We start from the raw sequence: 13,750 nt of genomic DNA on the forward strand, positions 1-13,750 counted from the left end.
ATGGCCAAAAGACACATGAAAAAGTGCTCAACATCGCTTGGCATCAGGGAAATCCAAATCAAAACTTCAATGAGATACCACCTCACACCAGTCAGAATGGCTAAAATTAACAAGTCAGGAAACGACAGATGTTGGCAGGGATGCGGAGAAAGGGGAACCCTCCTACACTGTTGGTGGGAATGCAAGCTGGTGCAGCCACTCTGGAAAACCGTATGGAGGTTCCTCAGAAAGTTGAAAATAGAGCTACCCTATGATCCAGCAATTGCAATACTTGGTATTTACCCCAAAGATACAAATGTAAGGATCCGAAGGGGTACGTGCACTCCGATGTTTATAGCAGCAATGTCCACAATAGCCAAACTGTGGAAAGAGCCAAGATGTCCTTTGACAGACAAATGGATAAAGAAGATGTGGTATATATATACAATGGAATATTATGCAGCCATCAAAAGGAATGAGATCTTGCCATTTGCAACGACGTGGATGGAACTGGAGGGTGTTATGCTGAGCGAAATAAGTCAATCAGAGAAAGACATGTATCATATGACCTCACTGATATGAGGAATTCTTAATCTCAGGAAACAAACTGAGGGTTGCTGGAGTGCGGGGTGGTGTGTGGGAGGGATGGGGTGGCTGGGTGACAGACATTTGGGAGAGTATGTGCTATGGTGAGTGCTGTGAATTGTGCAAGACTGTTGAATTACAGATCTGTACCTCTGAAACAAATAATACAATATATGTTAAGAAAAAAAAAAGAAGAAGGAGATAGCAGGAATGGAAGAATGAAGGGGGGGAATCGGAGGGGGAGAGGAACCATGAGAGACGATGTACTCTGAAAAACAAACCGAGGGTTCTAGAGGGGAGGGTGGGTGGGAGGATGGGTATTAGCCTGGTGATGGGTATTAAAGAGGGCACATTCTGCATGGAGCACTGGGTGTTATGCACAAACAATGAATCATGGAACACTACATCAAAAACTAATGATGTAATGTATGGTGATTAACGTTAACAATAAAAAACTTAAAAAAAAGAGAGAGAGAGATTTATATGGGTGCCTGGGTGGCTCAGTCGTTAAGTGTCTGCCTTCGGCTCAGGTCATGATCCCAGGGTCCTGGGATCGAGCCCCGCATCGGGCTCCCTGCTCCACGGGAAGTCTGCCTCTCCCTCTCCCACGCCCCCTGCTTGTGCTCCCTCTCTTGCTGTGTTTCTCTCTGTCAAATAAAAAATTAAATCTTTAAAAAAAAAAATTTAAAAAAAATTAATTAAAAAAATAGTAAGTCAAAAGAGAGATTTAGAGAGCAGGCATCACCTCTATCATGGAAAGCTCTACCTTGCCTTGTATTCCAGTTGCATGTGGTCAAGACCTTGAATGAAATTTGTGTACAGGCAGTTTCAAGGATGAATCTGGAACATATGACCTAAAATGCAGGCAGGAAGTGTGTTTCTGTCGACCATTCAAAACCACCACTTTAGGCACTAATACCTGGGTATCTTTGTACATTACTCTTACAGTGCTGATGTCAGTACTGTGTACATATGTAGACATGTATGTGTATGTGTTTGTGGAAAAACAGAGGCAGATGGGTACATAGGTTGGTTTATATGCACAACTCCTCTTCAGAATCAAAAGTATTCCCAGGGCACCTGGGTGGCTCAGTCGTTAAGTGTCTGCCTTCGGCTCAGGTCATGATCCCGGGGTCCTGGGACTGAGCCCCGCGTTGGGCTCCCTGCTCCACAGGAAGCCTGCTTCTCCCTCTCCTAGTCCCCCTGCTTGTGTTCCTTCTCTCCCTGTTTCTCTATCAAATAAATAAATAAAAATCTTAAAAAAAAAATTGAAAAAAAAAAAAGAGAGTATTCCCTACACTTTCCAAATAAACTCAAAATAACATACCTGCAAATATGAGTACAGTCTAAACTTGGAAAAACCTCCACCTTGTTTTTTTTCTCTCCATCTTAACTTGCTTTTTCCTAATTCCTACACCTGAGGAATTATGAGACTAGGAGTCTTCAGGATGAAGAATGTGATCCTCATATGGTATTTTAGTCCCTCAATTATGTTCACAACCTGATAATCATCTACTCCTAAGGAAACTGTCATGAAAGGAAAAATAAGTTTTGTTTTTTCTTCTCAACTATTTTTCCCAAAAGATGTCATTAACAGGCATGGGAAGAGTTGAACAAAGGTTTTTTAAACCTTTTCACAATAGCATTCTTAATGTTCTCACAGTTTTTTTTAGCAGCAATTAGCATAGCTGCAGTTTTAGTTTACTTTTCTCTAGCATATTACATTTATTTAATAATCTCAAAAATTTGAATTTATACTTACTCTAGGTTATATTCCAAAGTAATACCTTGAAAATCCAGATTATTGAACATATAGACATGTGGGACATAGAATTCATGGTTAAGAACAACAACAACAAAAACATTCACTTAAATTATAGACTTACTTATTTCTCTCATCCAACTCAGATTTTTTGAGGTGGCTATTTTTAAAGATATCTTACAGTTTAGTTAGAACCTTTTCAAAATAAAATTCTACAAATTACGCACAAAGACATCCCTAGGATATGTCTAAAACACCATGTCTAAATGCCATTGTTGTCTCCACCTACACGGTTAGAATGAGATGAATAAGCAGTGTATCAGCAGAGCAGAACAACCTAATATTGTCATGCTGGGAAGAAGATTAGGAGTGAAACAGAGTAATACCCTAAAAAATAAGTCTTCACAACACCCAAAGCACTTCAAAACTGATATGACTTGGGCTTCTCGGTCTTCAAAATTTAATTAGTAACAATACACCAAACTAATTGGGAGTAGAAACTGCAAAATTCTAAGGAGCATTTCTAAAATGTAATTTTCTTAGTGTATTAAATATAGGGCATGGCAGGGTGCCTGGGTGGCTCAGTTGGTTAAGCGACTGCCTTCGGCTCAGGTCATGATCCTGGAGTCCCGGGATCGAGTCCCGCATCGGGCTCCCTGCTCAGCAGGGAGTCTCCTTCTCCCTCTGACCCTCCTCCCTCTCGTGCTCTCTCTCGCAAAAAAAAAAAAAAAAAAATTAAAAAAAGAAAGAAAGAAATATGTGACACCTTTTAGAAACAGTTTAATCTAGGATGATTTGAAATATTTTAATGAATCCAAAATGTATAGAAAACTTGGGTTTTTGCATTACTAAATACCAATGAATTGCTGGTTTTATATATATGATAGAAATTATAATAAGTAATAGAATAAAATTCTTTAGCACCTATATTTCCTTATATATTCCATCAGTGTTGAATAGGAAGTCAATTATGGATATATAAAACCTAGAACATACTTTTTATGACCTAATAAAGATGCATATTTTGGCAGCTAACACATCTTTATCCAAGTCTTTATTCAAAAGGTTGGCTGCAAAATATCTTAGAATCATTCAATTGTTGCAGCAGCTGAAACTCTGCATAAGTGACCCATAGCTTCAGTCTTTCCTTCCTATAACATTCCATAGTGATGTAATATAAGGGAAAACGTTTTAAATACTTAAAATAAGACCATTTAATTAAGCAAACACTGTAATTACTAGTATATATATATATATATATATATATATATATTTTTTTTTTTTTGGCCTCATAACCTGGTGTTATAGCCAAAAGAAAACACCAAAAAAAAAAAAAAAAAGTGTTATAGAGTCTGAACTACATAGGTAGTATGTTTTTCTTAAAGAAAACTCTCCTTCACATGATGACCTACAGCATAGCCTACCAAGAAGTAACTTTCCAATATAGGTATTCTGTGAATAAGACACAAGCATACCTACCACCTATCCTACTACGTCAACGGAAGTTTGAATACACGCTGGTTTTTCACTGGCAAAACATCTGGAGATGATCACCTAGTGGCCCCACCGATCCCTAGCAGGACTGCATTACACTGAGAATTCACCAGTCTAGAACAGAGGTTCTCAACCTTTTTGTGTGCTCAGAGCACTTTGGAATTAAGAAATTAAGACTCAGAGTAACACCAAAGTCGGCCATGGCTACAACTACTACTACAATAGACCAACAGATCAGTTTCCATAAAAGAATTCATTTTCTGTCTCATTTTAAGGATCTAAAACTCTGTTTTCCAACATCACATCATTATGGAATGCTATGGGAAGGAAAGACTGAAGTAAAGTTCACTTATACAGACTTTTTGCTGCTGAACTGAACAGCTAGAAGGTCTTTTTAAGTCACCATTTAGAAGAGGATAATAGATGTGTTACCAGCCTAAATATGTATCTTTATTAGGTCATTAAAGAGCATGTTCCACAAAAACAAAACAAAACACACACACAAGAATGACTAAAGAGGTGTGTAGAAACTTTTGGATTTGACAGATAGGTTTATGACACTGTTTGTGGCAATGAATTCACAGCTGTATCCATATCTCCAAACTCATCAAGTTGTATACATCAAATATGTACAGCTTTTGGTATGTCAATCATACCTCAAAAAAGTTGTCCTTCTAAAAAGAAGTGTATTCTATATTTTATATGTCCACAATTGACCTCCTAGTCAACACTGAATATTCATTCTACTCACCCATTCCACAAAAATTTACTGAAAACATACTACCATGCTGGAGATCCAGTAGAGAACAACAGATATAGTATCTACGTTTGGAAGCCTGAAAGTTGCCCTTTTGTAGAGTCTCTGAGTATAAATGGATACTCCTCTAACTGTACAGATCAAGTTCTCAAACGGCCCAGAAATCTTTCTTTGGTGCTGGCTTCTCATCACACTCTAGGTATCTCAGGTTTTATCACTTTGTATGATTCATTAAGGTCAATGTTCTGCCATATGATGTCACAAGAGAACTGTATAGTTGCAACAACAATAAAAGTTTGTATTTACTAAAATCTGGCAGCACACCTTCCATGGACACTATTGGAGAGGCACCAGTTTGACTCTCAGCAGGCAAAGAAATCTGATTGCTTAGCATACAAAGAGACCATTTTACAAATGCTTACTGACATTCATCAAACTATCATATACCGCTCTAGCCAAAATGTAGTTTATAAATTTATAATATAAAACTTAACTGCCAAAGCAACAATAAGTTCTAAGGCTCTTATTAATGAATACTCTCCTAAACATAAGCTCCTTAAGAAGCCAGATTATAATCAGATTTACTGGTGAACAAAGCATCAGAACAAGATGAGTTAATTGAGGTTTCAATATATAGTGATGTCAAGCCAAAAAAACAAAAAACAAACAAAGAAACCCACCAACTCCATTAAATCAGGAGAAATACATCTATCAAACACAGGACATTTATAGTCCCAGGCCATGGCATTCTCTCTACTAAACTGGCACTGCTAATCTTTGATCTACAACTCCTAGTTCTCCCTTGCTTGAATGACCAACACCCTCTGTAATTTACAAAGTCCTCCTTTAGAATTATCGTTATATTCAATTATATTTCAGCCAAATTTTATTCTGACCTAGGAACCATCCTGACCCTTAAGAGGAATCACATATCTCTGCTTTAATCCATCCATTTACAGTTGGGGCAAGAGATATTCACAGTTACTACCATTTACCAGCAAGAAAGAAAAATACAGAAGAGCTAAAGTGGGTAGTATTAAAGTAATTAGACAAGAAAGCCTTTAGACTGAGGTGGCTCTATGCCTTAGCAACCTTCATAAGCAAGCCAAAACCTAAGCTAGAATAAATTCCTGTAAATGCCTCAAGGTTAAGAAACTGAAACCTAAGAACAACCAATCGTAACAACCAACAAACTAGGTTTTCCCAAATAAGGCACCCAATTAAGCTATAGCCAAATAATTTCCTTGCATTGCTTCCACTTCTGCTATAGAAAAGTCTTTCCCCGCACCTGTCCACAGAGCACTCCCAACCACTTTCAGTTTCGTGTTGCCCAATTAAAATTTTCATTTGCTCAAATAAACTCTCCTAAATTTTACTTTTTTTTTTTTTTTAAAAGATTTTATTTATTTGACAGAGAGAGAGAGACGGCGAGAGAGGGAACATAAGCAGGGGGAGTGGGAGAAGGAGAAGCAGGTTTCCCGCTGAGCAGAGAGCCTGATGCGGGGCTTGATCCCCGGACCCTGTGATCATGATCTGAGCCGAAGGCCCATGCTTAATGACTGAGCCACCCAGGCGCCCCTCTCCATTTATCTTTTAATAGTTCAAAACCGAACAAAGTCTGCACATTTTACTAAAAAAACAATGACCTTTAGTCATTAGTTGTACTACCTGTTACTATTCACTACCAGGTACTGGGTGTTTGCTATGTATCAAGCCTTATTCTTTATACATGGATAGACAGATGTATAATATCTGATTTTGTCCTCTTAATAAATCATGAGTGTATATCACTATGCTCATTTTACACGAGAAGATAATACTAAAAAAGTTAATAAACATGCCTAAGATCTCACAGCTCTGAAGTCAAAGAATCCTTTCTTTACCTATTTACTACCCGCTATACTACCTCAAGAGAATTTCAATGCTTTATACTTGGTGATCTTCACAAACAAGGGCTCAACAGGAAGGAGTGGCTTAAAAACAGATCTCTTTAGTTGTTCTGTCTTCCCAAACTCCATCTCCCACTCAACTAAGTTAGCTTTAAAGGAATAAAGAGAAGAGAATGCACACCAACTCAAGAGAGTGAATGGGTGAGGGTACCATTCTGTAATGGTTCTTGCAGCTTCCTCAATTCTACAGATCTCCTTACTTTCTGTGTTTTCCTCTTAATTCTCTTCAATATACTTTTTACTCTCTAGACCTCACTAAGTCCATGACAATAGAATGCCTGGGGACAGAACACCAGGGATAGAGAACTTAGCAACAGCAATGACAGCTCTGCTTTTAAAATCTTCCACGAAATAGGCATATACGAAAAGTACATAGTTATGTGATGGTAATAAACAGTATATTTATAGGAAATACCAAAATCCAATTTCATTAAAAATTTAATACTCCAAGAGGCAGTGTGTTGTTTTGCAAAGTACTAAGGCTCTGAAGTCCTTATTGTGTGTGACCCTGGGCAACTGAGACAGCATCTCTGAGCCTCAGTTTTTTATTTGTAAAAATAGGGCTAAGAATGCATACCTTTTGAGCTATTTGAGAACTTAATGAAGTAATAAATGCATGTGAGGCATTTAGCACATCACTTGGCACAGTGACGAGGGTCAATAAATGGTGGTGATTACTGTTACTATAGCCTGGAAAATTTATGCTTTCAATTAAGTAAACAATGTTACCTAATGACAAATCATTAAACTAGAAACATGTGGTCTTTGAATCCCCAGCAAGAGATCTAAGGGACACCTGGAAAGTCTCCTGAAACTATTTCAGGTACAGCAAAGATCACAGGGAATGAGAGAACAAGAGCCATAAGGTAAGAGGATCACAGCAAAACTTCCAAGGGCAATATAAAAGCAGAATTATTAATTTCACCACCCTAGGTAAAACTTTAAAATATTTTAAAACATAAAACTTGGTGCTGCTTTCAGAGTCTGTCCCAAGCATTTAATGTCCTAAAACATATCTGAGCTACAATTACTAAAAAGTTTCCTACCACCCTTTGCTCATCCTTTACCCTAGCATTCTGTGCCATATGAATCATCAATAAATTTAATCAGAAAAATCCCTAAGAGTGATAGCTAGCTACTACTTTGGTAGGTATACTGTCTCATCATGCCTTGCCTAGATCAAATGCATGTCTTTGTAATTTTCAACGTTACAGGGAGAGAGGAGAGAGGGAAAGAGAATTTTCATTAACCTTACCTTTAAGTGGACTATTCTGACCAACAAAGGTTCTAACATACATACTAAAACCAAAATATATATATATTAAAGTAAAGAATCCAGGCATGAAGATAATTTCAAGTTTAGTCATCACTGCAACAACATATAAACAAGACTAAAATGAAAATAAAATCCCCAAAATAATGGTTCCTGCTAGAATAGTTTTTAAACTATTAGTATCCTGCCAAAATACCTTTAAAGATTAAACTTGTATAGACTAAACTTTTTATTCTGATTAACTGCACTATATGTATGTAATAAATATTCTCAAACTAATATTAAATGTGAATATTCCTAACATATGTTTCTGATTATCCTCTTAGTAACACTATCACAGGTTACATTATGGATACTTTAGAAAAATTTGCCCTCACTGTGTAATTTGTTTTTATATTATTTTATTTAATAAATCTTCATTTCTGAACAATTATGAAAGTAATCTGAACCGTGAGATAGGAAGAAAAGAGCATAACATTTAAAAATTCCTGTATGAGTTAAATGTACCATCATTTGCCTTTCTGTAGTCCTGGAGTAATTTGAGATTAATTATAACAAATTTTCACAATTTTCAATTTTTATCCACTATATACAGACATGTATCACCAGCATTACTGAATACTAAGTCACAACATTTCACACAAATGACTACATATTACTCTCAGATGCAGTTTCTGAAGTTTTGCCAACAATCTGGAACACAGTATGGACTTTTCAAACCAGATGCACATCATTTCCTCACTTTATGAAATGTTACTACAAAAATGTGTTTCAATAAAAGTATTACAAAATGAATTACATTTTAAATGACTAGAACAGTAGTTCACAATCATCTGTGCAAACGTTAAGTGACCGGTTAGGCCTAGTGATAAAAAAGAAAAATGAAGATTTATTATAATTAGTAAGAAAGTGAATCCCCATGTCCATCCTATCAAGCCTATCTGCCTTGGGGTGCCTGGGTAGCTCAATCAGTTAAGGGTCTGACTTCGGCTCATATCATGATCTCAGGGTCCTGGGATCCAGCCCAGCATCAGGCTCTCTGCTCAGCAGGGAACCTGCTTCTCCCTCTCTCTTTGCCCCTCCCCCCACTCATGCTATCTCTCTTTTCTTTTTCAAATAAATAAAATCTTAAAAAAAAAAAAAAAAAAGCCTATCTGCCAAAGAGGTTATCTCTGTGAGGGGAGACAAAGACCCACCAAGGCACTCACTATTTTTCCTATCCTCCAGTTCCCCACCCTTTTGATCAGCAGCATGTTGAGAAACAATGAGGGGCAGAGTATGGGATATGGACTCAGGACAAGGAAGGGACACAGAATATGAACAAAATCTAACAAATTACTATGCTCAGCCAACTTTTAGGTCTGAAAAATAAGAGACTGCCTCTTATTCATCTGTATCTCCCCAAGACCTACATTAGTATCACAAATGTTAAGTAATTAACTGATATTTTTTCAAAATCTGACTGTAACATCACTTGCTGTATCAAACTTTCAAAGAATATCAAAGTTTCACATAAACTGTGGTATTAAATTATGTCCCACTACAGAAATGGCAATGATTCCATTCTACTCCAGTCTCTAATCCCTCCCAAGTATTAGTTTTCACACTAAAATATCTATGCTATCCAACAACATCTAGATAACGACAAATACCTTCTAGCTGGCTTCTTGGTATTCACTTCTCCCAACCCATAGTAAATTGACAGACATGTCTTTCCTAATGCACCATTTTCATCATACCATTCTTACTCAAATATCTACAGTAGGTCTTCACTGCTTATTGAAAATCCAAAGCCACCATTCCATCAAACAATCTTGGAACTATCCCATCCCACTTCACACTATTCCTTAAAACAACCCTATGTTTCAACCATGTTCCCATATCTTCCTTACAACTTATCTCCACACCTATTTTTTCCATCTGTGTAACTTCTCACTTCTTCTGAGGCTCACAGACACCATTTCTTTCAGTAGCATACAAAGAATACAGATGACATTGTCTCTGACTTTCGCCATAGACAAAACTAGCAAAAATTATTTTAATTCAACAATTAGCATTAAATAATAAATATTGATTTAAAATACATAAGTGCTCACAGAACGTACATTCCATACTGTCTGAGAGTTTCATGGAGAAGGTAGGGCAGAACAGGTAGAACTCAGAAAAGAACTACAAAAGGGCATTTCAGATAGAAGAAACAACATGAATAAAGAATAGTTATAAAAACAAGTATTATATTGTACTTTGTAGGAAGAAAAGTTGAATACACAAGAAAGGAACAAATTATAGATGGTCTTAAATACTAGGCCAAAGGGCCTGGGTTTGATGGGTCATTGAATACTGAATATGAATATTCAATCCATCCATTCATAGAACAAAGATTGGCCACATAAACCTATCATAGATTCATAAGGGACTTTCAGAAAGAGGCCAAAAACAAAATAAGTAAGAAAAACAAAAAGCAAGGGAAAAGACCTCCCAGATTAACTACAGTAATTGAGTCAAAAGAGGACAAGCATCCAGAAATGAGTAATGGCTGTGAAGCTAGAGAGAAAAGGATAATTCTAAAAATTATTTGAATGAGAAGAACTTAGAAAAGACTATATAGAGGATAAAAGGAAAAGAAAGAATAAAGGCAAAAATATTTTATTTGGGAAGACAGTATAACAAGGCATAGTTTTTTGTTTTTGTTTTTTTAAAGATTTTATTTATTTGACAGAGAGAGACAGCGAGAGAGGGAACACAAACAGGGGGAGTGGGAGAGGGAGAAGCAGGCTTCCCGCTGAGCAGGGAGCCCGATGCAGGGGGCTCAATCCCAGGACCCTGGGATCATGACCTGAGCCGAAGGCAGACGCTTAACGACTGAGCCACCCAGGCGCCCCAAGGCATAGTTAAGAGATTCACTCTGGAGTCATTCTACCAACACCTGACTGGGAGAAAAATTCTACATAGGTCTTTCAAGTTGCTGCATGTCTTAAGAGAGGCACTCACATTTTGTTCTAGATGTCTTTCAAGGATGTCTGTGTACACTGAACAACTTTGGAAGATACAGTTTTCTGCTCTGGAGCAAAACGGCATGCTTATGCCCATGATAAAATACTTGAGTTCCCCAGGCTCAGAGTTTTCTGCTTGTCATGTAATCTACTGTGTTTGCAGGTGTCACATGGTGCTCTTCACTTCACCCTAGAACAACTACGGCTCCAGAAACCATCACAAGAAAATAACGATATTCTGTCCACTGCTATTGCTCTTACAGTCTTTTGTCTCTGAACAGGAATCTCATGTCTTCTACCAACATCCATGAAACCAAGGCAGGCTAATTTGTTAGCCTGAAGGTAGGGTAAAATCTCTGACTCTTTATAATTCTTGACAACATCCTACTTATCAAGAGTGTGATCATGTGGCATTTAGTTGATTTTAAGCCATAGTTTTCTGTAAAATGAAAATAACAATAGCATCTACTTCACAGGTTATCAACATTAAACTAAATGAGAAAATCCATATAACTAAATTAGCACAATGCTTGACACCAAATATCATTATTACATGTAATATGTTACACACACACATCTGCATAATATAAAAGTATTATTTTTTAAAGATACATGTGTGGTTTGCCACTTGTCCCTCAAAAGTCATACAGATTAATAAAACTGCAAACTACTGAAGGGGAAATGATATAAACACTTTTATAAAATTTTCTTTAAAATAAAAACCAAAAGGATGCATGCATATTTATGTGTAAGGGATGTTTTTAAATGTCCTATGTCTAACAAAATGTAATCACAAGACAGATTCCATTATAGTACTATGCATGTATAATGGTCATTAAAATAAAGTTCTTGAATGGCTTAATATAAATCCAATATTAATATATTTTAGCAAACTAAAATTTTTCAGTGTAGTAATTATATATGTAATTTTTTCAAATATCAGTTTTTTGAAAACATGAGGGGAAAAAGGCACATTATACATAAACCTAAATTATTCTCATATTTCCCAAAGTAGGAACTTTCATAATGTACAGCTGACATTAGCTGTCATCATATGATAAAATTAACTCCTTCAAGTAGCAGATGTCTTAACAATGACCTAAACAATTAGCATGTTAAATTCATTGACTGCATCAGGAAAGATATTTAATTTACAAGATTACAAAAGGATGAAAGCCCGGACAAACTCTGTGCTACATAAAATCTTAAAGTTAGTGAAATTTAAACTGCATCTACTAACACTCTAGTTAAAACCTTAATAAAATGGCAATATATACTATACAGACTCATTACATTTTCTTTTCCCAATGCAGTTTATTTTCCATACAAAAAAGAATGCTAATGGATAGAATGTGAAAGATGTAAAAAGACAGTATTTTTAATAAAAATTTAGTTGCACTTAAAATTCCAACATATCAGATTTTATTTATGTTAACATATTCCTTCTCTAAGGATGATACAGCAGCAACAAGATCTTCTGGGATTCAATTCCTGAATTTATAATTCCTAGCAATGTGATATTAGAAAACCTATTTAACTTCTCTGTACCTCAGTTTCCTCATGTGCAAACAGAATAATTGTGCTTTACTTAAGAAGAATGAGAATTGGGCGCCTGGGTGGCTCAGTCGTTAAGCGTCTGCCTTCGGCTCAGGTCATGATCCCAGGGTCCTGGGATCAAGTCCCACATCGGGCTCCCTGCTCGGCAGGAAGCCTGCTTCTCGCTCTCCCACTCCCCCTGCTTGTGTTCCTGCTCTCGCTATCTCTCTCTCTGTCAAATAAATAAATAAAATCTTAAAAAAAAAAAAAAAAGAATGAGAATTAAAATGGAATTTTTTTTAAAAACAGCAGCACTAACATATTAAGCTTCTTCCATTCCTAAAGGCTAACCTAATACAATGGAATATTATTCAGCACTAAAAAAAAAAAAAAGAGCTATCAAGCCACAATAAGACATGATGGAACCTTAAATGCATATTACTAAAAATAAAATAAAAATGAATTAATTAGCTTAAAAACCATTTTGCATATTACTAAGCAAAAGAAGCTGAAAAAGCTACACACCATCTGATTTCATCTATATGACATTCTAGAAAAGGCAAAGAGACTATAAAATGATCAGTGGTTGCCAGAGGTTTGCGGGGAAGAAGGGATGGATAGATAGAACACAGGGGATTTTTAAGGCAATGAAACTTTGTGTTACACTATAATGGCAGCTACAGTCATTATAGATTTGTCATAACCCATAGAAGGAACAAGAGTGAACTCTGAAGTAAAGTCTGGACTTCAGTTGGTAATGATGTACCCATGTAGGTTCTTCAATTGTAACAAATTTACTACTCTAGTGGGGTATGCTGATAAGAAGGGAGGCTTGGAGAGGGAGAGGTAATAGGAGAATCCTTCATACTTTCCTCTCAACTTTGTTGTGAACCTAAAACTTCTCTAAAAAATAAACTCTATTAATATTAAAAAAGAATCTAAAATAAATCATAAAATGACTTATACACTATGAAGCATTATATAATGTTGATCATCTTGAATTAATTCTAAGATTACCAAAAACCTAACAAGATTATTCAAATATCCAGTTAGGTTACTTTCCAAATAATAACATTTTTGTACATATGTAGACAAAGCCTAAAGCCCTGTGAATGCCCATATGAATTATAATATTTAGGTGGATAAGCTATTTCCTATTAAAAATAAAATTAGCTCTCATCTCATAAATTAAAACCATTGTTTCACTTCTGTAAAATAATGATCAAGTCGAGAATTACAAATTATTTTAATTTACTCATATTTTAATGAGGAGTTTATAACAAGTATTAATGAGATTTAAATAAGGACAAGTTACATTGAGGATTAAAGTGAAATTCCATTATAAGTAGACAGGCTCAAGGAAAGAATTCAGAGGGTAACAGTGGCAAACTTCTCTCCTGGCTTTACAAACTCAAGCTCTTT

At 36.1% G+C, this 13,750-nt stretch overlaps 1 protein-coding gene across 2 annotated transcripts in view; it reads right to left on the reverse strand.

Annotated features, from left to right (window-relative positions):
* Nucleotides 1-13,750, reverse strand: part of TMEM135 (transmembrane protein 135) — a 271,644-nt gene that overhangs the window by 113,986 nt on the left and 143,908 nt on the right. The window lies entirely within an intron of this gene.

Source organism: Mirounga angustirostris, unplaced genomic scaffold, assembly GCF_029215605.1.
Source record: "Mirounga angustirostris isolate CCGP_5_RB_7025 unplaced genomic scaffold, mMirAng1.0.hap1 SCAF_13, whole genome shotgun sequence".
NCBI lineage: Eukaryota > Metazoa > Chordata > Mammalia > Carnivora > Phocidae > Mirounga > Mirounga angustirostris.